Source organism: Sorex araneus, chromosome 1 (genome assembly GCF_027595985.1).
Source record: "Sorex araneus isolate mSorAra2 chromosome 1, mSorAra2.pri, whole genome shotgun sequence".
NCBI lineage: Eukaryota > Metazoa > Chordata > Mammalia > Eulipotyphla > Soricidae > Sorex > Sorex araneus.
The window spans coordinates 112461759-112487716 of NC_073302.1; the positions used below are offsets into that span (position 1 = coordinate 112461759).

At 34.8% G+C, this 25958-nt stretch overlaps 1 protein-coding gene and 1 non-coding gene across 7 annotated transcripts in view; one reads left to right on the forward strand and one right to left on the reverse strand.

Annotated features, from left to right (window-relative positions):
- CDH12 (cadherin 12) overlaps positions 1-25958 on the reverse strand; it is a 1011811-nt gene that overhangs the window by 506900 nt on the left and 478953 nt on the right. The gene's annotated exons all lie outside the window — the stretch shown is intronic.
- LOC129401283 (U6 spliceosomal RNA) lies at positions 3954-4060 on the forward strand. The gene has a single exon (XR_008628214.1). It is a non-coding gene; the product is annotated as a U6 spliceosomal RNA (small nuclear RNA).

The following is a 25958-nucleotide window of genomic DNA, read 5'->3' on the forward strand; positions in this document are numbered from 1 at the left end:
AAATAAAATTTCAATAATATCCTCTACACAATTAAAAATATTGAAGCCAAAGCCTGTTATGCCATAAGAATTCATAGAACATTGTAAACATTGCCAAAACTCTTGCATTGTGAATCAGGGTTTTTCTATTATACCATGCTAATGACACATGATGCATGATATATTAAAAAAAAACTTAAGACTAACTTGCATCTTCCATGATAAATCACATATTTCTTCAGAATGATTTATAGTAAGTCTTTTATAGCAATCCTAAAAGTGTTAAGCATATTCCTTCTATGATTAATGCTTTAGTTCACATATCAGCCTTACTTAATAAAAGGTTCATAGTCAGTCACATGTTACTAAGATATTGAGAAGCCAAATAAATAATCATGGTGATGTAACAACAGGATGTAATATCCAAACCAGTCTATTTTAGAAAGTAAAGGATTATTTAGGAAAAAATAGACAAGAACCAGGGCTATCCAAAAAAAATCAGGGGCAAGCTTCCCTGAATACAGTTCACATTCATTCTAGTATTTGCCTGTTTTACCAGACAGAAGACATATCACTCTTTTCTTTTCATTCTTTCTGTTATGGTTTTAGGCTACATGTAGCTGTGCTCAGGATTTATTTCTTGTTCTGTGCTCAGGGATCACTATTGGCAGGACTTGGAAGACCTTATGGGCTACTGGGGTCTCTGTGTACAAGGCAAGTATGCTGCCCACTCTATTGCCTCTTATCCCCCAAGAAAATAACACACTTTACATGAGTCCTCCCTGTCAATATTAAATATCTTGTATACTTTACTGAAACCTCTGCATGGGAGCAAGGACTTTATGCACTTGTGTCTAGATGAGCAGTGATTCCATTTGTTAATGAGAAATAGATGCCTCATCTGCTTTGCACTCTTAAATCTAACTTCAACATCGTACAAGTGCGTGAGTATTATTTACTCGGCACAAAGCCAATATGATTAACTGATGAAATGTACAATCAAAAATGCATAAATGGGCTAAATTGAAAGTAAAGATGCCTGATGATGGCATTCAGACTGTAAATACATAAGTAGGAGATATGAAGGTGAAAAAAAATAGTGTCTGGCGTCTCATCCTGTGTTTAGTGATGACCTGATGTGAATAATCACTAACTTCTCATTTAAATGTACAAGTTACCCTTGGGCATCAATTATCACCTAACTGAGGACATAAGAAACAGCTCAAAGCTGACAAATCTGTGCGTAGAGAGCCCCTAAAATATAATCACTTTCCCATCAAAGAAGAAGCAAGTATATCATAACCAGGCAATCGGGACACCTCATCGAGTATGTATAAACTGGGCAATACAGAAAATCTCTTTACTTAAGTGATGCTACATCTTAAAAGAGCTGCTAAAGGGACGAACTCCTGACTTCTGTTTTGCCTTGTCTGTTCTAAGCTTTCAGCAGAGAGCAAAGAAGCCAACGTGCACAGCAGAAGTAACTGATAAATATTCAGGTAGTCAAGTGACAAAAACATAATGCAGAAATCTGCTTGTAAAATAAACAAAACTTATTTGTTGGGTTTGAAAAAAACAGACTCTTAAAAAAATGGACAGCGTATGAAAAACATGAAAGAGATACAGGATTCTGGGATTGTTTTGTTTTGTTTTGTTTTGTTTTTGTCCATCTGGAGCTTACACCTGCTGTGTTCAGGTGTGCTCAGGATTATTCCTGACTCTACTCGCAGGAGTCAGTCCTGGCTCTGCTTCCGGGGCTGCATAGTGTGGTAGAGATGGAACCTCAGTTCACTGTATGTGCCTTACGTGCTGTACTATCTCTCTAGGCCCCTTTCTTGTTGTGTTTGTTTTTGTAAACAATTTCTTATTTTGTTTTATTCCGTGTTTGGGGTCACATCCGGCAGTGCTCAGAGGTTACTCCTGGCTCTACACCCAGGAATCACTCCCGGCATATGGGATGCCAAGGATCGAACCCACATCTGTGGAGCGTCCCCTGTGCACTATCACTCTGGCCCCCTTCTTGTTTTTGTTTGTTTGATTTTTTTAACTAAAGTATTCAATAGTAACCATGTTTGTTAGCAGGAATGTCTCTCTGTGCATATTAAAATTCAAAAAAGATAATAATTTCATAGTCTTGTGAAAAGTAAGGGTCTTCAAAGATAAATTTCAGAATAAGAAAAATTGTTTTACTGTTTTCTAAAGCAAGATGCTTCACAGGGATGCACAGCTCTTCTTCTCAATGCTGAGACTCTTCTCTCTGCAGATCTTTGTTTGGTCCATCCAGGGTTCCCTCACACCCTGCGGAACTGACCGTGTGGGTGTCCTCTGTCCTTCCTTGGGCATTTTACTTATGCAGCGACAAAGTTTCAGTTCCGTTCCCGCGCTGTCTCTCATCCGGGACATCTCAAGCTCAATAAATTGGACCTTGAGGTCTGAAGCAGGTTCACTTCTCCATCAAAAAGAGGCGGGGGAGAAGAAGTGGGCTGAACACACAGTACACAGTCAGAGGGTCTTGCTAGCACTTGTGAACTCAAAGCTGTGAAGGTTCTGGAACGATCCATCACAGTGTCTCAGGTAGCTCCAAAGAACAACCTTTGCTGTCTACTCTCCGCATGATTCTAGACTTGCTTCAAACACGGGCGGGAGAAGATGTCATGGAAAGAATCCCAAAGCCTCCTGGAGAAACTCTGAGCAGCAGTTAGTGAGCAAGACAGTCAGTTGTTTGAGGGAAAACCAGGGGGACCATCAACCAACTTAACCTCGGTGCCTCTCACTCTATCCAAATGTTCATTAACTCAGTCAAAGGGTTGCTCTTAAACGCCTCTTTCCCACCCCTGGATCTACTTCTTTTATAGCTTTTCTGCTGTTGTCACCTATTTTGACCTTTGTCTTGGCATTGGTGCCTTTTTCATTGCCACATGGCTGTCATCACAGCCTGATGGCTCTTCTTTCAGAAATCACTTCAAAGCAGCCCGTCCCCCTTCTGACTAGATTCACGACATCTGCTCCATGATGTAAGGCTTGTTTCACACTCTGATCAGTGGAAGCTTTCTCATTCTGGTCTCAGTGCCCAAATCATGAATGTCCTCAACTGTGTCTCCTTCATGGCAGCTCGTAAGGGTTCACTCTTAAGAGAATGTGTTTGCCCCTCAGCAGTGGTTCATATTTCTTCCCTTTGTTCAGCTCCATATGAAAAAAAACTATATAAGCATCCTAGCCTGTCTCTGCAGCAATATCAATATAAGATCTATGTGAACAATTCTAGTGAAGTGTCTCAGATGTGTGAATACTGTTGGCTTTAGTTATGAACAAATGAGATCAACAGATCCTAAAGGAAAGTGAGAAGGCAGTGGAGGTGCAAAGAGTCATCTTACAAAAAAGCACCTTCAAAAAGAGCATGTGAAGTCGCTGAAGGAATAATTTAATATATTCAATAATTTGGAGTGACAGCACAGTGGATAGGGTATTTTCCTTGCATGCAGCCAACCAAGGTTTGATTCTTTCATCCCTCTTGGAGAGCCCGGGAAGCTACCAAGAGTATCCTGCCTGCATGGCAGAGCCTTGCAAGCTACCCATGGCATATTCCATATGCCAAACACAGTAGCAACAAGTCTCACAATGGAGACATTACTGGTGCCCGCTCAAGCAAATCGATGAACAATAGGATGACAGTGCTACAGTGCCTATTAAAATAATTTACCTATCTATGTGATATTGACAAAGCTACTTTACCTCTCTGAGTTTTATTTGCCAAATAGGAATCAAGTTGCTTAATATATATCACAGGAATTGAACAAATATTCCAGTCATGTATAGGTCCTGGTACAACATAATTCTCCATAAAGTATAAATATTACAAGTCTGCTTTCTGTCATTTGATAAATAAGATCTTTTTTATTCTTATCAATAAAAAAGAATTAACCTCTTTTTAACATGCCATTTCAAAATATACTTTTGTGAAAATTCAGTTACCAGTGCTTGCTTCGGCAGCACATATACTAAAATTGGAATGACACAGAGAAGATTAACATGGCCCCTGTGCAAGGATGACACACAAATTCGTGAAGCGTTCCATATTTTTTAATGGACACTGGTGGAGGGATGGGCTCTCAAACATTGCATGAGGGAAAAACAAGCACAAAAACGTGTGAATCTGTAACTGTACCCTCACTGTGACTCACTAATTAAAAAATAAATAAATTTAAATTTAAAAAAAAGAAAATTCAGTTACCACAATGTGGTATAGGACAGCATGTTAAATGCTAAGGACAAAATGGGTACAGGAGAAAAAGAAAAAAACCTACCATGCCCTTAAACTGTAAGATCTCACAATTTAAAAATCTCAGCCGAATTTGATATAAGGTGTTTTTTGTTTATTTATTTAAGATTTTTAATATAGAAAAGTATTACTCTTCAATTTAAAGTTCTGAGGGTGCTGTCTTAGCTATGTTTCATTCTTGCATATTTGAACACTTAATCAAACACTATTTCTGCATACAATTACATATTTATTGTTGCTGTTTACAGAGTACATAAAATATTCTTGATCACCACGCATGCATGGATGAAACTGATTGAAAACAACTTCCTGAAGTAAATTTGAGTTCTGAATGGGGACATGCCCGCTGTTCACCCAAATTGACTTTTTTGAGATTTTTAAGGACCGATGGTAGAAAGTATAATCTAATCCACACATTGACAATTTTTTTAAAGAATGAAACTTAGAATTACAAGGCAACATAAAGGAAAATCAAATTAATGTCAACCAAAATTTCCTAATAGGACTATGACGCTGAATGACATCAAGGTATCGTCCACCATATTTTATAAGTGGTCTAAGTTTTAATTGTAGGGTATGATTTCAGCATTTGGTAAGTTATTGCCTTCTTGCCAATATTCTGGAAAAAACATAGGAAAACCCCAAGGATCCGGTAGTCTGAGTGATTTCTTTTTGTTTCATCTCATGGGTTCAAGAATAAATATTTGTAGATGAATGATTCATTAGCTCATAGTACTTTTATCAAAAAATAAGTCTGCCCAAATAACTTTATCATTACTATGCAAAAATATGTTTTTCTGAATTGAAAGTTTATATTTATGGTCAAACCACTTAAATTCTTCCAAAAATGAGTCTCCTTTCACAGTAATTTCCAGATGTCTGGTAAAAAATAAAACTAAGTTGTTAATCTACTAATTAATTGAGGTCAGCCTTATTCAGAACCACATTTTGTAGTGAAATTTTAATTTCTCTATCCACTCCCTACCTTATTTTAAATTGCTTTAAAAATCACCTGATATTGTTACTAAAATGGCAAAATAATCAAAATTTTCATATTTTTTAATTCATTTATTCATTTCTGGTTTGGGGACCATACCTGACAGTGCTCGAGGTTTACTCATGTCTCTGTGCTCAGAGATAATTCCTGGCAGAGTCTGAGTATTAGATGAGGTGAAGGGATTGGACCTAGGTCGGTCACATGCAAGGTATTTCTGCAGCCCCTCTATTTTAATATTAATCTGGATTTACACTTTTTAAAATGGGTGTTTTGGACAGAGGACAATTGTAATTAGTGATTCATATCTATGGACATTTCCCTAGAGTCTTTATCTACCCTTAGCTCTCTTTCCCTTTATTTTCACTTCACACCTAAAAATAACCTGAAATATTCTAACAGTTATTATAAGAATACAGTCACTTATATTATGAAGTATTATTTTTAATAAAAATATGCCCTCAAAAATCAGCATGGGATTTTATTTGAGGGTTAGTATTGTTCTAAAATTAGATTATGGCGATGCTTGCAAAACTCTGTGACTATACTACAATTGAATGCAAGATTTATACAAGTTATATTTAAATAAATTAATGTGTAAAGATACTTACATTGTTTTTACATTATTGAAATACATTATTGCAAACCTTAGTAATTTAAAACAACACCAGTTACTCTCTTCATATTTCAGCAGCCCAGAAGCCTGATGGTGGTTTGACTAGCCAGTTTGTAAGTATGGAAGATACCTTTTAGAGATGTTGAGACAGGAATGTTGGCCTTGCTTTTACAACTTCTAATAGTTTCTATTTTCCCTTTGGGGTTTGACTCCTTGCTATATCCTCAAAGCCAGCATCCCAGTCATTGCTTAGATCAACGCCATATTTTTCACTCCAAATTCTTGGCCCACCCAGATAATTCACAATAATCTTCCTATTTCCAGATTCACAAATGGCTGCATCTACATGCAGATTTTTCTGAATGTGCACATTTCAGAGGAATTAGGACTTGAACAATACTCAAATTGCAAATGTTTGCAAATACTCATAACAATACATTCCTAAGAAAAAATAAATACATAAAGCCATTTAATTATATAATACAATGAGATCTATTCAGTAGTTTAAGAAACACAAATCATGTCATTATGAGGTTTATAGCACTATTCTATACTGCCATGAAGATAATACAGAGTACAGCTTATGTATTGAGGTCCCCTGAAAAAGAATATGATTCCACTAACAGATATTATTGTGCAGAAATATTCTCTGCCCATGAAAGTTGAAGTCTAAATTCATTAGGTCAGCAAAGAAAACAGACAATGAATTTTCTCAATGATGATAACATAAAGTATAAAAAAGAATACACACAGACATATATATACACACATATATACATATATATGCATTTATATATATATATATATAAATTCAAAGGGAAGAAAAAGAAAATAAACAGAAGTTAGTGAATATGAGTAGGGATAGCTTTCACAACTAAATATATAAATGTGAATCTGTGAATCACTGGTAAGATATAACAAATTAGCCTTAAGCTCTAATTTTTAAATGTGTAGTTATTTGAGAAGACAGTGGTGCTGCGCTTCAGAGAAAATACAGCAAGTAGGGGGCCTGCCTTGCATAAGAGCGGCATAAGAGCGACCTAGGTTTGATCCCCAGTATCCTCAATGCCTGAGTGCAGAGAGAGGAGTCAGCCATGAGTGCAGGTATTTGTGCACTGCCTCCACCTACTCCCCCCAAATTTAAATAACAACAAAAAGCTAGAAACATTTTATTTTAAGTGATTTATTACTCTATATGCCCAAAACAGTTACAAGTCTCACAATGAAGACATTACTGGTGCCCACTTGAGCAAATTGATGAACAAAGGAATGACAGTGCTACAGTGTTATAGTGTTTTTTCTCAAAGACAAAAAGTACTTTAGTACTTCTCTGCCATTCATTCATTCAAATAATTTTAGGTTGTTGTTTTGTTTTGTTTTGATTTGCTTTTGTGTGTTTGTGTGTGTGTGTAATGGGGGATGGGATTTGATTGATCAAACTTATAAAATATAGTTATCTAATATATAATTTATAAAATAGATATACTCTATATATCTCATCAATAAGCAGACATATGCTATTATTGAAAATTAACCACAGGGCCAATAGATGCTACAAGGTTTTAAATAGATAATATGAGATCAAAAATTAAATCACATAGCCAGACAGACAATGTAAGATCAAACTGGGTCTGTTATTTTTGATGTTCACGGGCCAGAATAGGTTTGGTGCCAGCGTCACAGGTCACCCCCTAAGCATCCCTAGAAATGGTCCCTGACCATGACTCCTTACACCCAAACCAATAATATTAGCTGTGATAAAATCAAAAAGAACCACAATGAGATAGTAAGGGAAAAATATTTAAAAAATCATGGTAGGCTGGCTCATCTCACTTATTTTTTTTTTTGGCCCATACCTGGTAGTGCTCAGGGATTGATCTATGCATTCTAAAACCAATTCTAGAGGGCTCTGGGGAGCGTAGGGGATGTTGAGGCTGAAATTAGGTCAGCCGCATACAAGACAAGCATTTACACACTGTATTATTGCTCCAACCCCTACCCCCCCACACCAATTTCTTTAACATAATAATACATTAGTTCTACATTTCCCTTTTTGGCATATTGAAATTTCCTTTGATTTCATTCAAGCTTTGGTCCCATCTATTTGGGACCATCTAATAGAAAAAAAATAATTTTGTTATCCATAAAACTACCTAAGGGGATATTGTAATTTTTAGAGTTTGTGCCAATACTTATGGTGTCAGTATCAAGAACAATGTCTAAATTACAGAAATTTTAATCATAGTCATCATTTACAAACAAAAATGTTCCCTGGGCTCTTTATAATTTGATCATATTAAAATGCTCTGTCCTGATTTTCCTGAATTAGAGGAAAGTCACCCTTACTCACCATCTGAACTTTCAGATGTTCTTTCCCAAACACTCATGAAAAAGAACATTATTTTTATTGGCAACTTAAATAGTATTCCGGTTAATTATATTGGTGTCATTCTTCACTTATTTAGATATTTGATAACTGAAAAACACTACATTTTTTTTAGTTTTTTTGAAATAAATCTTAAAATATTTCCTAAATTGTTTTATTTCATTTTGTCACATTTAAATAATTTTACAAATTTAACTTATTATTTTTGACTGATAAAATCCCTAAAAGCACATTTTAATATATGTGTATGTATATAGTTATATAAGCATACATCTACATATATATGCAAATGTATACATATATGCATGTACATATGAATGCATAAATAATAATACCATATATAGCTACATACACTTACATATATATTAACACACTTACATAGATATTAATGTTAACATACACAACTTTAAGCAAATGGTAATATAATCACATTAAGAAGAAAGAGAAAGTCATAGAACACAATTCATTTGTAGTGTTAGCTAAATAGATTACACACTTAAAATGTATTCCTTAATAATGGTAACTGTTTTAAGAAATTATACATTGATAAAACTTATATTAAAATATATAATTTTCTTTTAAATTACAAATTTTACTAAATATATCTTTAATGAACCCAACTCCCTTTAATGGGACTCTGCGCCTGGCTGTTTTCACTCAGGGTGTCCCAGAGGGGGGAAGGTTAGACCCTCCCCGCCCCAATGGACCCAGCCCCGGCAGCCAACCTCCACTACCCAACTGCCACCATGCTCCAGGCCACTTTTCTGGACACATTATAAGACACTTCCTACCCATTTTCCATAATTACCACACCGTATTTAATGGAGCAGGCAACAAATCATACATATATACATATATATATATATAAGTATATATATATACATATATATATATCATTACTGTTTTGGCATATCGAATACGCCACGGATAGCTTGCCAGGCTGTGCCCCTGTGAGCAGGATATTCTCCATAGCTTGCCAGACTCTTCGAGAAATATATATAATATTTTATGTATTTATATGTATTCATATATATTTTTCTCGGAGAGCCTGGCGAGCTACCGAGAATATCCTGCCCACAGGGGTACAACCTGGCAAGCTGTCGTGGCATATTCGATATGCCAAGAAGAGTAACAATAGGTCTCATTCTCCTGACCCAGAAAGAGCCTCCAATCATTGGGAAAGATGAGTAAAGAGAGGCTGCTAATATCTCAGGGCTGGGAGGAATAGAGACGTTACTGGTGCCTGCTCCAGTAAATCAACGAACAATGAGATGACAGTGATAACAGTGAAACAGTGATATTTTTAATGATATGCTTCTGTAACTTATGTTAGATATATGAAGAAAATAATCATAGGAAGCACGTGGGAAAATTAGAGAGAATGGGGTAAATTGTCTGCCATGGAGGCAGCTGGAGGGTTGGGATGGGTGCGGGGGTGCCGGGGACATTGGTGGTAGAAAATGTGCACTAGTGGAGGGATGGGGTTTCGATCATTATATGAACGAAACTCAAATAGGAAAGCTTTGTAACTGTATCTCACGGTGATTTGATGAAAAACTAAAAAAGAAGCATGTGGGAATAAACTATCCTTATCAATTCCATCATTCATGTTAATAATGTAACAAATAATATAGTAGATTATGCTCATATGTGCAGTGGTTAGTGCTTAGATTTTTTTCCATGTACAAAGCAAGGAGGGTACTTAAAGTTGTGAGACTAGGTACCTGTGTCTTGACATACAGCAAAGCTCACATCTAATCAGTGCATGTGATCTTAGTCAGCACTTCACTGTTTAGCTAATAAGTCCTGTAATCATTCAAGAAACCAAGGCAAATGTTGCCTTTTCTGAACCTGTCCTTACAAGTTCTTATTTCTTCCATCTTAATTTACAAAGCACGGAATAACTTAATAGGAAAGAACTGTTTCGGTCTCGTAGAGGAAATTAAAGAACTGAAATAGGCTTCATTTTGAAAACAATCAGAGTAACTTCTTTGTGCTGAGCGAACTGTCAAATCAAATGGCTTTAGAAAGCAGTTCTCCGTGTTTAGGTCTCATTAGCCCCTGGGAAAAAGGAAATCTTGTTACTCTCCCTACCAAACTACCTTTGCTGCTGGTATTTCACAGTCTACAAAGAAATCCAATGGCACTAATAAACCTGAGCAATTTGCCTTTTTATTTGGCTGCCGCTGATATCACCAAGTCATGACTTTTTGCCTCCTGCTGGGATTAGCCCAATGTCCTCTGCCGACTTGCCCTTCAAGAGAGCATGTGCCCTGTTGCAATCAAACTGTCAGCTCAGAATCCAAGTTCATTACCCCCCTGTGAAATGTATAAGGGGAGGTTCTCTTAGCCCTATATGAGTCTCATTTATCAAAGCTCCATTTGAAGATTATATAGCCTCCGAAGTATTATAATTTTGTTCTCTAGTGAATGCTCGCAACACTTTAATGGGTCTGCACTGAGGCCATCCAAGTGATAAGAGTCACGGTATCCCTGATGACAACTGACCTGGAGACTCGGGCTCTGACTAACCAGGGCCAGATGCACTTTTCATTTCGGGGGAGACTTCAGGAAAAACTGCAAGGCTAACTTGGCAATTTACTTTTAGAGGCCACACATTTCAGTTTTTCTTGCGGATCCATGCAACCATTCCAACAGAAGCATTCGCAAGGGGCCTGAAATGACAGTGCAGTGGTAAGGCGCTTGCTTTGCTTGTGGTTGACCTGAGTTCGATCCCTGGGCATCCCATATGGTACCCTGAGCACTGCCAGGAATGATTTCTGAGTGCGGAACCAGGAGTAATCCCTGAGCATCATTAGATATGGCCTAATAACTAAGAAAAAAAAATCCATGAATAAGTTCAAACATATTTCTCAGGTGTTGCATCTTTCATTAATATCTAGAAGAAAACAATGTTGATGACATTGCATACCAATTCTATACTTAGTTGTCTATGTTTAAAGAAAATATGGAAAATATTACATTTGTGAAGGCTAAGTACACTGGATTGGGTAGGAAAAAGTAAGTAGTGTGAACTCCTGTGACCTTCACTTTCAAGGGGAAAAGGACATTTTAGCTCTTAGTTATGGTATATAGCAGAGGGATGGAAATATAAGAGCTTAGACTTGAAGATTTTACACAAATCAGGGAATATTTTACAGATGCTAATTCAGCACTGTGAGTTAAAGGAAGGATAAGTAATGAAGATAAGTGCTCCAATTATAGAAATTAGAACAAAAATAGAATCATTGGTGAGAGTAGAAACAGGAGCATATGCTGAGTGCAGTATAGAAGTCAACATTTCACTAGAAATTGAGGCTGGTACTGTCATTATAGAGTTTGTTTTCATCCTCACCTAGTACAACACATAATCCCCAGAGAACCACAGTAAACTACTACTGAGCACAGATCTAGGAATAGGCCCTGAGCACTGCTGGGTATTACTCAGATCCCCTAATGGCGCCCTTTCCCAATGAAATTTGATTATCAACTTCTCTAAATACCTCTAGGTCAATGTATTTGGTGGGAAAGGAGGGTGTTAGGGAAAAAAAAACAACCTTTGATTCATAAAAATATGAGCAGTATATTGGATATTTAGATCTTCTACATATGGAGTGATAATTTTGTTATGATATTTATATGAAAACTTAAAACAGTATTTCTTTTCAAACCTTTTTGAGACATGGTTTGCCATAGTATTTCTTTAAAAAGTTCTCTGAATTGATGGTTTTTCGTCAGGACTATTTCTGTGTAGTAAGGCCATCTTTGGTGCTGGTGGGTTTGAAGTGACATGATTTAAGTTATCAGGGGACAAACCAAGGCCCTACGCATGTATGGTATTTCTCAACCCTGTGTGCTATATCCCAAACTCCCAGTATGATGGTCGAATAGAAGGAAATAGGAAAAATGGTTTCATTATGCAGATGAAATTGATGGAATAATGTTATGCTTTGAATAATAAAATGCTCTTTAAATATCTGCCAACTCTTGCTATGAATATTTTGAGTTGATCTCTTTTTCCACACTAAAACAAAGGGAATGCATATAGATTTCATTTTTGAAAAGTATTGCCCTTGGGGGCTGGAGCGACACCACAACAGGTGGGGCATTTGCCTTGCACATGGCTTACCCAGGTTCGATTCCTCCATCCCTCCTGGAGACTCCAGCAAGCTACCGAGAGTATCTCGCCTGCACGGCAGAGCCTGGCAAGCTACCCATGGTACATTTGATATGCCAAAAACAGTAACAACAACTCTCACAATGGAGATGTTACTGGTGCCTGCTCAAGCAAATAGATGAGCAACGAGGTGACAGTGATACAGTGATACAGTGACTGCCCTTGGAAGTGGAGATATAGCAGGTAAGGTGCTTGGTTTGCATAGAGCTGACCTGAGATTAATTCCTGGTACCCCATATGATCCACCAAGTATTGCCAGGAGTGGTCTCTGAACACAGAGACAACAGTAATCTCTGAACACTACCAGATATCACCCCCAATCATTTCTATCTATGTATCTATGTATTTATCTATGTATCTATCTATGTATCTATCTATCTATGTATCTATCTATGTATCTATCTATCATCTATCTATCTATCTATCTATCTATCTATCTAGTGTGTATATATGTATGTGTATGCATGTGTCTGTGTGTCTGTCTGTCTGTCTATCTCTGTGCTCAAGAATCACTCCTACGGTGCCAGGGGATTTGACTGTATGTCAGCAGCATGCAAGGCCCCATGCCCTAGCTGCTATTCTATTGTTCCTGCTACATAATTCCAACATTTTTATTTATAAGTTAGATGATAATATGTTGACTATTTGTAAAATAAATCTACTTATATGGAATTTGCACAACCAAAATCCCAGGAATAATATACATGACATTAAATTTGATGAAAGTCAGCATTTAACTTCCTCTCCATATCAGAAAGAGATTTGAGGTCAAAATCTCCATATGGTATATTTTACTGTTCTAATACTATTCATTAGCTTAGGCTAAAAACTTAATTACCTCTGTGACTTCTAAAAACAAAAGCTTATATTTATTGCCTATAACATATGTTTATCACTGGTAAAGGTTTTGCTTTTGAGGTCAGACTGGGGCTACACCCAGTATTGATCAGGCCTTACTTCTGGCTCAGGCCTCCAGATCACTCCTTGACTCAGCTCAAGGAACCATATGGGGTTCCAGGAACCAGACACATTTTGGTCACTTATAAGATGAGCTACCTACCTGTTTGTACTCTCAGGCCCCAGTTAACTATTTTTTCTAGGGTTCTAGAACAGCAAAAAGACTGTACAGAATATGTTACAATTTCCAGTGAGTGTCAGAAAATACTTTTGAGCAGAAGTAATGCAGTGAATCATAACACTAATACATCAGCAGCTGAGAAAGTAAGTTAAGTGAAATATTTCTTTGCTACTCTGTACCAGCTTGTGAAAAACAAGTAGATAGATGTTTTTGACTAAAAGTTATCATAATTTTTTGTTTCTTGTTTTGGGTTTGGGTGCCACATCTCTGTGATCATAGCTTACTCCTGGCTCTTCTACAAGTATCATCAGGAATGATAACTTGTAAAAGAGTCTATCAGGAGTGATGCTTGTATCAGAGCCGGGAGTAAGCTCTTAGAACAGGAATGTGGTACCCAGGATGGAACCCTGGTAGGTTGTCTGCAAATCCTATCATCTGAACTATTTCTCAAGGCTCAAAAATAACTCTTATTTTTGGAAACTTTGAATTGTAGTAAACAGAACCAGGAAGACGCTGTCTCTCTAAAGGAAGATTTCAATACTAAAGGCATCTGACATTTTTTACAATGTGTTTTTCCATAGTATTCTGTTAATATGTAAACTGATTTTCCACATTTTTAAACATAGGTGCACATATCTCAGTCACACCAGCCTCTTTCTGTGCCAGCAGGCAGAAAAAGTATGATGAGCGCAACCAAGTTTGAGCTCAGAACTAGAAGAGCCGCATCCATTAGGATGATTAGGAGGGACAGAAAGCGAAGGCAGCTAAATTCCAGATCAAAAGTTTGCGCTCCAATCCTGACCCAAAGATCCGTCTTTGACTTTTACACAATAAGCACCTTTGATATGCATTTCATAAATAGCAAATAAACTCGAAACCTCAGAATCTCCTTTAAGGAGTGTGACTTTCCTGCGTGCAACCGCACACTCTGCATTCACTGTAGCTTCCTGTGTAGGATGCAAGTCAGGAAAACTTAAAAAGCACTTAAAAACCATGGCAGACAATGAAAAGTAAAAAGGCCATTTAGGTTTGCTAAAAGAGAAGCATCACAATATGCTTTGAAAAGATTCTCAGCTTAGAATTTCCTCTCCTGGAGACTCTTTAAAAGGTAGATATTATCATAGGCAGCAGCAGCCAAAAAAAAAGAAAAAGAAAAAGAGAAGTTGCATTTTAAATGTATAGGGAAGTTTGGGAAATGTAGGTTAGTTTATAAAATAAATAGCAGTCTGTTTTGATTGGGTGCTATTTATGAATACATGAAATAATCCTGGAGAAGACTAGAACTTCCAAAACATTTGCTATCACTTTTTTCTCAGTTGATTTCTATGCAAAAGATCCTTGGGAAGTCAATAAATGTAAACTGATGATGACACAATGATAACTTTTCTCTCTCTCTCTCTCTCTCTCACACACACACACACACACACACACACAAACACACCAGTTGAAAAATCAATTATTTAGTCCCAGGTACATTTTAACTTTTTGTTAAACAATTATTTAGTCCCAGGTACATTTAAATTTGTCTTGCTAAAGAACTTGAAGTCAGATTTAAATCAGTTTTGTCTCCGCTATATTTGGATGAGAAATTAATAAACTGCAGATGTAGACTTTTTATATTGATGATGCCGGATTTATTTATTAGGCTCATTCAATGGTCATGTTAGTGAGCGATCTTTTTTGATGTCACCCACTGCAGTGAGCAGTGAGTCCTTGTAGGAGTACAAACTCAATTATTGTCAGAAATGAATATTTTATACCTTTATTTCATAAGTTATACTTGGTTGAACAGAGTAACTGAATTAAAATATGATTTATAATTAAATGCTTATCAATCACCTAACATGTGCAAGCAATCTGTAGAGTTGGTTCTTAGGTCTCATGTAAAATTGTGACTTGTCAGGTAATAAGAATGATCAGTTTTAGGCACGAGACAATTGCTTGCTGATACTCAGACACATTTGTAATTGATCAACGATGGCATGATAATTTATTGTTCATAAGAATCGTACCACTTCAGAAAGCTTACCTTATGCAATGACGCATTCAGTCTCAAATTGAAAAGCAGTTCATAATAAGAATAGGTTACCTGCCATTTGGCTATGTTTCATAAAGCCATAGAAATTAAGTTAGATAAACTTGCAATTTGTACTTTATTTATAATATTTTCATGAAAATTAGATACAAACATTTAAGCTGGAGTATTGTTACTCTTATAAAAGAATTGCAAACCACTCATGGGATTTTAGAATATGAAACATAAAATTGTATTTATTATATCTTTGCTTTGTTTGGGGCCATACCCAGCAGTGCTGAGTGCTTAGTCCTCGCTGTGAGCTCAGGGATCATACTGTATGGCACAGGGTAGCACAGGGTGTCAGCGATGAACCCCAAGACAAACGTTCAACTGGTGGTACTATCACTTCTGTCCCTATATTGATTAGATTTTGAAAAGGTAAAAATTATCAAAGACTTAGATTACTTTTGTTAAAAAAAAAAAGCACATCTCAAGTTCTAAAAATACAATGAACGGTATCTGACATATTTTGACATGTGTATTGCAATAATATTTTATGCATTTTACATAACTACTTTTGTATGCACATATTACTGAGCTTAATAATATTTTAAAAATAAATTTTAAAGTGGTGCATCTTCACATAATTATTTCAATTTTCTCTAAAACAATTTGCATAATTTAATAGAAGAATGCCACATGTCACTTTCCCAAATATTAAATAATATTTGCATCACTTAAACGTGTAGTAACTTAAAATGGTTTATAAAAAAATTAGAGGAGGTCAGTTTACAACAAACAGTGTAAATTCAAGCTAGTTAGCTTAATAAAGCATGGTGGGAAGAATGTTATCTGAGTGGGAGGCAGGTTTAATATACCTTGTAAAATGTCATTCGTAGAAAACTGCAAGATTTATAGCTATAGGCAATAATTTAATGTCAGTGAAAATCAGGGCACATACCTCAGCAGTACATACTGACTCATAAGAAAGTGGTATTATTATATTTATGGGTGAGAGAATTATTTCCTCTCATTCCTTAAACATACAGAAGTTAGAATTAGCCAAATAAGAAATTATTTAACTCTTTATATTATAGCTTACTCTGAAGTAGAAATCAAAACAAAGAGTAAATTTAGCTTTTTAATCACAAATCACATTTACTTTGGAGTATAGCAAATAAAATTTGCTAAAATAATTAAAAACTGAAAACTCAAAGGTATATTCAAAAGCTTTTAGAAAAACGCCTCAATAATATTAAAACAGTTACAACTTAATCATAATAGTTTCATATAGCACTTTTATACAAATAAAATTGTATCAAGAAATTAATATAAAATTATACCTTAACCATATCACACTTACAGCACAAACAAAACCACGTTAAAGCTATACTCTCCAGTCTGATTAAAGTAGTTAATTTGTGTAGCTAAGCCCCAAACAAAGGTAATATTAAGCAATAGTTCTCAGATAAATTTAAATGAAAGAGTTGCCTATCCATACAGAATATATTTAAGCATACAATGGATACTAAAAAATGCATTTGTGGTTAGTAAATATCACATACAGTACTGTGATTTATTGTATGTTTCAAGATATCAAATGCATTTAGGAAAATAGTGTTTCCTTTCAAATATATATATATATATATATACACATATATATATTTGAAAAAAAGCATAGCAAAATCCATGCTTCATCAAGGGTTTATCTATTTCTGCAGGATTCTAATTTCCCAGTTGAGCTTCTATTTCATGAAACTACAAAGAATAAGCACATTAGCATTCTAGGCATATATTTCACATAGCATCAAACGTATGCTCAAAAGTGACCTAGACAGACTGGATCGTAGAACAAGAAAAGACATAAAGAAAAAAATGTTTCTGTTTCAATTGTATGTGTAAAACCCTGTCAAATTCTCTGTCTATAGATGACAGTGAAAATACACTACATAGCAAGTAGCACTTCAAGCTTCACAACTGATGCAGATATTATAAAAAAAGGTAAAATCCAATACTTCAAAATAGTCAAAAGATACTTAACATATGTCAAGTTTCACATAGTTTTTATATATAATGCAGATTCTCAATGTATGGTGATAAATATAATTCTTAAATAAGTAAATCACCAAAAAGTAGGGAAATTACATTGTCTAAGAAATCTTGAATGTTCTTTCTAGTTAGAAAAAGGAAAAAATGGGGGACTTTTTTATTATTAAGTGGTCATTTTATTCCTTAGTGCTTATTTCTCATTTTGGTAGAAAGAACATCATTCTTTTAAAGGGCATAGAAAAATAGAGAAAAATAGATATTATGGTTGACATGAGACATTTAATACAATACAAAAGTCTAATAGGTGTCCCATGAGGTCAGACGGGTTGGTCCCTACACTCAAGAACTTTTGTGAAATGAAAGGTCAATGTGTAATGTTTGCAAAACTGCAAATGAAGAACTATATTCTTTGCCCAACACACAACCAACCCCCAAAGTTATCTATTATAAAAATAAGTCCACAAAGTGAAATCTATTAAAATGGTAATATTTTTTATGAACTGTCAATATTCTCAGGATTTGTATGAAAATATCATTTTAGCCAGAGAGCCAGAAACAGGGAAACGGTATATCTGTTTATACCTGTCTGTGTATGTGTCTGTAGGTGAATAATGCAAGCGGATATTCTCCTAAAAATCGTGATTGCATTTGAAAAGCTGTTTATATGTATTATAGATGAGTTCTCTGCTTTCCCCCTAATATCTGGCCATGTAAAACATGCTGTTCATTTACAGAGTCAGGAAGGACTAATCCTAGGCAAAACTAAAGGAGATAAAATGAATATTTCCTTTGATTTACACTACTTCTACATATATACATTTACCGAGTATCTCCTGCTAAAATATCTCGGATCGCTTCCTGCTTCCCTAGATTCCCCTTTTCCCAAGATTTCAGAACATGAAGTTTTATAAGCCTTTCTGTAAACAGAATGCTTTTATTCTTTTTTTTTTTTTAACTTGAGAGGATCCACCTACTCTAATCTGTCTCTTGACAGTTGCTCATCAAGTTGCTGAGTGGGCACCACTAATGTCTTCGTTATGAGACTTGTTACTGTTTTTGGCATCTCAAATAAATTACGGGTATCTCCCATGCGGGCAGGATACTCTCGGTAGCTTGCCGGGCTCTTTGAGAGGGACAGAGGAATCAAACACGGGTCAGCTGCATGCAAGGCTGCATGCTGCATGCATCGTTCCAGCCTGACTCTAATCTGATATATTTAAAATATACCTCTACACTGGGGCTAGAGCAATAGCGCAGTGGATAGGGCGTTTGCCTTGTATGCATCCAACCCAGGTTCGATTATCAGCATCCCATGTGGTCCTCCAAGCACTGCCAGGAGTAATTCCTGAGTGCATGAGCCAGGAGTAAGCTCTGTGCATCGCTGGGTGTGACCCAAAAAGATATATATATATATATATATATGTATATATATACACATATATATACATACATACATACACACATGCATGTGTATATATACATGCATATATGTATATATACACTATATATGAGCAAATAAATTAGAATAATTAAATAAGTTATCTGGATTTGTGTACATTTTAAAGGATTCGTGTTCTATAATGAAAGGCAAAAGATGTCCAGCTTAACAATATAGTTACAGTATGTAGGGCTGAAGTCATAGCACAATGTGTAGAGCATTGCCTAGCACACAGCCCTACTGGGTTCGATGCCTGGCATCCCATATGGCCCACCTGTGCACCACCAGGAGGAATTCCTGAGTGTAGACTCAGGAGTAACCCCTGAACATTACTGGATATAACACAAAAAGTGAAAAAAAAAAGAATATAATCACTGTGACTTATCTACTATAAACTGGATTTAGGCTGAAATAAGTATTAAAGCTTAATATATACTCCTTCCTAAAGATTATCCCAAATCACAAGATACAGAGATTCTCAAACTACATTTTATAAGTGTATGTGTTAGACATAGTGTTTGATATTATATTTTCATACTTATTTTTAAAATGTGACTAGACTTTTAGAACTGACTATTCAATTTAAGTATTATTCATTGTATAATAGCTTCCTTTACAATTTACAATTCATACCACTTTGTTAGATAAGTCATAATCACATTTAAGGAAATTGTTGTTTCTCTCTATTTCTCGTAAGTTTCTTAAATCACATAAGGTCCTGAAAAATCACTATTTCTAAGCTTCAGTAAATACCATGACAAAAAAATCTTCAAAGATTAGTCATTATTTAGAAATTATTTTATTATTTGCTAATTTATTTATATTTTCTGAATATCTATAATGACTGTTTTGATAACACATTCTGTATATAAAGTCATAAATTTTCTAAAATAATTTAAACTTCACTGATGCACATATGAGGTATTAAAACCTTTTAAATCTCAGTTTACTGAAGTCTTTGAATTAATCCTTCAAAACAATTTTGACTACTGAAGATAAATGCCAATAATTTTGAAGAAAACTATTATTCAAAAACATCTGTGGTCATAATAGGGAATTCCTTAGTCTCCTTGTAGTTTTAATAAAAGCAAGATACATTATTTGAGGTTAACTTAGGACTATATTTTTTATTTTACATGCTCTCTGGTTTGTAGAACTGAAAAAAATAATCTATTATGTGAGTTTTTCTATAGCATGTGAACTTTTTGTGGTTCTGCTATTGAAAACCATAACTTTTAAAGTAATTGCTTAATTTCAAAATAGTGAAAAACGATCTCTTAATGAAATAGGAAGAGAAGATCTCAATGCTTAGAATGACTAATTTTATAATGTAGGCTCTCATATGAATAAGGCATTGCTTTTAGACTGCTGGTGGAGAGGATCATGTTTCATATATTAAGATATGATACAAGGATAAAATATACAAGCAAACATAATTTTCATGGGGAAGTCACAATAAAATGCTCCATAACATAATTATTGACTTCTTAAAGAGAAGGTCTTTTATTTCTGGTTAAGAATTCCTTCAATACACATCTCATTGTGGCCACTTCATGTGAGCAGTTTTACAGGCGTTTATGCAAGCTAAAGAGGATAAATATCCCTAGTGGTGTCAAAGAAGTTGCTATTTCAGAGAGGATATTTTAAAAAGCGAAGCTTCTGCCACTATTTCGCCAATTTTTTTTTTTTGGTAAGGTGTTGGAAAACATAGGGTTGTTTTTGCTCCCTGCCACAGGGAGCTTAGGTTTATTGAGTTACTCCCACAACAGTGCCCCTGAGGCACACCCAATTTTATCAAGCACTAATAATCCTATATTGATTTTCTTTTTCTTTTATGTCATTTGCAAGGTTTATTTAGCAATGTTCTTTTTGCATAGACACAGGAAGATAGTTCATGCTTTGTGAGATGGGAGTTAATTGACAACAAATAATATTTACTGCTGAGTATCCATCATATTTATTTGACTTAAGTTACAGTTGCCCTTAGTTCCGAGCACGCCAAAATCAGGGTCCTAACAAAGGGACTGGATGGAATCAGAGCAAGCTGTAAGCAACCCTGACATCAAAAGGAGACAAGTTAAGCACCAAAAGTAGAAGTTACGAGCATGGTCATGGGTAGGATATTTTAAATGAAAGGCGAACAGAGCTTTATGCAAAACCACACAACAACAACAAAAAAACAACAAATCAGAGTTTTTCATGCATCCTTAGTGCTTTCTCCTTGGATCTTTTCCTTTTACAAAGACAGATAGTTTAATATTAAGTCGGGACTGGGAGTTGAAAAGAGGAAGGAAGAGAATTATTCTACACAATATTGCACCATCAGTCAATCAGAATTGCTCTATAACTCTGACAAGCCCTACAATGTATAACAGGGATTTGTTTAATGCTATTAATTAATGATATTTTTGCTCCAATTCTGAACAAAGGGTTCACACAAATCCCATAGCTTTCAGTAAAATTTATATTTGTTTCTTCTCGAGATGTCAGGAACCAGCTTTCCTAGCTTTGAGTAAATTTCTATATACTCTAGAATTATCAGCTATGGTATAGTTCAAAATGAGAGGATTTTACCTAACATGGAAGATTTCATTCTCACACTCATCAGAATTATTTTAAAATGTATAAACCAGATAAAAAAGTATAAGAAATAAGATTAAAGAGAAAATTAAACAAACACACACCACTGACAGAATTGACTATGAATACATTTTTAGGACTATACAACAGAAGTAAAACTTAACAGCAATCTAATGTTAATCTCTTAATTCACCTGGAATACATTGTATATTAATTTTATTCTGAAAGGACTATCTGCCAAATTAAAAGTTATAACAATCTGGAACTCTTCATACCTGAAAAATACCTATAGCCATATGACTTTGTGAAAGATAAAATATAAGAAATCATCTATAAAATAGTTTTATGGGCTTTAAAAATAAATTATAACTTTATGATTAGAGAAAATAAAATTCAAGTATATTAAAATCATAAAAGATGTGCAAGAGAAGCCATTTGAAATGATTTGCCATCTCAGAAGTAAAAATAGGCCCCACGATGTTGACATCAAAGTCTGCTCACAAACATACAGTTTCTATGCAAAATTTAATAAAAAATTGTTATTATGGATCTCAAGGAAATGTTATATTATCTAGAGTACTCTGCATAACTATTAGTTTAAGGAATTCTTGTACCATGACCAATATTTAGCGACTTTAAACAAAACTTTTCAATGAATTATTTCTATTTTATCCCCCAAATAAAAATGTCATGCATTCACACTAATTTCTGTGAGGATCAATAATAAATCAAGACAATATTAATGTGCTTATTTATCTGAAGAAAATGGTTATGGATTTAATTTGGCTATTCAATATATAATAAAACTTAAATTGCTTTAATTTCCCATGGAATTTGAAGATAGAAATCAGACTCAGATGTTATTTAGATTAATAATCAGAGTAAACACTGATGCAACTTTAGTAGCTATATCCTAGCTAAGGAGAACTACAATAAATTAACTACATATGAGTAGCTTCCTACATATTTGTGAACATAGCAAACAAATTAATTTTATGCACTAAAGACTTAATTAAAAGAGCATGAATTTCCTCACAGAGTCTGGACCAAGAAGGCAATATAGAATACAAATTATATCAAAAAGAATCATGGAACTAATTCTCAGATTGTCTTCTTATAGTAAGACTAGCTTTAGTGATTGCAGCATGTCAGAAATTCTTGTTTACAATTAAATAATAGATACTGTTCTATTAATTGCTTTGAAATTATATTCATTTTAATTGTTTCTAGTTCAAAAAAATCTTTCATTCTATTTTGAAAAGAACATTATTTTCATCTGTGTTCCTTCATCAATATCTATATGATACCTGGATATTAAAATAAAACATATTTAAATGAAAAATGTATTTCTTACTCAAATGTTTTCCACTCAATGGAAAGTTTAAACCAACAGCTTCCGTCCTTAAAGTGTGATTTGAAAGAGAACATCACAGAAATTAGTGTTAGAAATACCATAGATATGGCACTTTCCAGACAAAAATTAGCAAATAAAATCTCCATGCACTAGAGTATAGAATATAGCAATGTAAAAATTAAACATATATATACATACATATACATATATATATATATATATATACATGAGAACAATGTTTTGTGAAAATTTTAAACCTGGGAACTGATGCATCAAGTACAGTTGAAGCGAGAATCATGAGAATCATGGTACTTGCTAGTCAAGCCCATGGTACCCCTTTCAGTATTTTCAGTATTGAGAGCTGTTCAGGGGCTGATGGGCCACCCTGGGCACTTTTTAAAGGAATGCATTCAGATAGTAAAATTGCTGGAAAAGTTCCGTGGAAAAGCCAACATTTTTAAAAGGGTGGTCTTTCACATCTTAATAAGGCCTTTAAATGATATATACTACAGAGTGTGTATAATTCAACTCAACTAAAGGGAAGAAGGAGGGAGAGGAGAGGAAAAGACTAAGGAGAAAGGGGGAAAGAAAGAGAGAAAGAAATGAGAAGATCATCTGAGTTCGCCATCAACATTTATTAGATTTCTTATTGAATGATACAGAAAATCAGTTTCAGAGGCGTCTCCTCATTCGTCAAGTTAGTTATATATGTACTTTGGCTACATTGGGGCTGTGGAGTTGAAAAGTTATTGGAAAACTATTAAAGTCATAAATTGCTTACTTAAAGCACACAAATTGGTGGAGATTTACGATGGTGATCATCATTGTGGTTTTGTAGCATTATATATATTTTCATTATCATTATCATTATTTGCAGTGTCAATGATATTAAAAATCATAAATTATTAAATCTTTAAAGTTTCTATGATGATATATTCAGTCATGGGATTGAATTTGGTTTTAAAAAAAATGTATATTGAACTCTTCCTAGGTAAAGATCCTGAAATTGGTTTAAGTGATACTTTTGGACATTCCTCTGGGATACTTCATCTTTCAATAATCAAAATTGAAGCTTACTCCCAGAGAACCTCCTAGTGAAGAGAGAAATTTGAAAACTGTTATTATGAAAAAGGCTGTGCAATACGGTCTGTCACCAAGATTATAGGTAGCAGAAACGACCAGAGCTCAGAGAGAGAAAAGAAGGGCAAGGGGCAATCTCATCTGGCAGCCCCGACCCTGGCTTCTGACATTTTGCTGAAAATACTTTTGTGATTTCTTTTAAGCCTAAGAGTTTCTGAAGTGAATTGGAGAGGAACGTCTACACTAATGTACATAGTTATACCAATTTACAGTCCTAAGAGGAGACTATAAGAGTCCTTTTGTTCATTTCTTCACTAGTTCTTTCTATTTCTGTTGATATAGGCCTTGTCATATGTGTAAACAGGTATCTCAAAGGAGAAAGTATCTTCAGTAAAAGGTGAGAAAAAAATGAGACAGCAGGATGAAAAAGAATTCAATAAAATTAGCACTGAACTTGTGTGTGTGTGCTTATATACATACAAATACATACACGCACATACACAAACACACGATTCAAAATGGATTCAACAAAGATTGGAAGAAACATCACACACCAGAAAGTATATGATAGACTATATGTTATATTTGACATGGCTTTAGCATTGTAGGGAATAGACAGATGCAACTTCAATAGTTAGGGAAGTAAAGCAAAACTGGACAAAATGGTGGTAAAGTCATAAAGAGACACTAACAACATTCAACAAGAAAAACTTAGTAAATGAAATAGGAGGAAATGCTTAATAGATAACTCACCAAATGAAACATGACAAAATATCCATCATTTCTTCTTGTGGAGATGTGAGTCAACATGAGGTTATAGTATGCCTTACACCCCAGAGACCAGAAATTATAAGTGGGGTAAGGTTTGTGATGAAAAAAGTAAACCTCACATAGTGTAGGTGGAAATGTCAGGTGAAAAAAATTGCATGGAAAAAAAGAGTATGAAGACAACTCAAAATAGGTTAAATACAGCTACCCTGTGACTCAGCAATTCTACTCTTAGATCTACTTAGATATAAGACTTTAATTGGGAAAATAAACGTATAGCCGTCTTAAAGGTAGCACTTAACCATCCAAGTATCCAATAACTGGTAAATTCATGAAATTCCATATCCATAACAGCAATGGTTAAACATGGCAGAAACAAAGATAACATTACAAGGACTGAGGTCACTGAGAGAAAACGCAGATGTGAAAACACAGATGATTCCACTTCAACTGTGCCCCCGATCCATATATATTCTTTGAAAATCCACAAAGTTATAGTCATTATAGTGTGATTTACTATTTATAATGTCGTTCTGCTATATATACTAATGTCACCAAAATAAAAATAAAATTAAAAATAAACAAACAAGCAAACATGTGAGACTATCAAACTTAGACTATATGGAAAAGTTCCAGACAATTCAGCACGCAATCTTAGTTATTTTGGAATGAGAAACTCTTCCTTCTTTCCTGAATTAGGTTAGTCCAACACGAATTTCATTAGAATAAAAGAGCCTTTATATTTTTGCCACACCTGGCAATGCTCAGGGGATACTCCTGGCTCTGCTCTGGAATTACTTCTGGCAGGCACTGGGACCATTGGGATCTCAGGAGTTGAATTTGGTAAGGTTGCAAGGCAAGCACCATACCAATTGTACTGTCTCTCTGGGACCTTTACTTTTATTTCACTGTTTTAAGCTGAAATTCATTGTTTCATGGGAATACACAGCACAGGAATAAACTGGAAAGCTTGAGTACATTTGAATGATTGTTCATAAAAAAAAATCCAGCCATATAAAAACAGAGATTCACTTTATACTGAAAAGAAGTCTGAAATCAAATGATCACACTGTAATTTCCAAACTACATTTTAATAATTATCAATATAACAACACTTTTTCAGTTACATTAATCATTTGTTTAACAGATATTGCTGAATAATT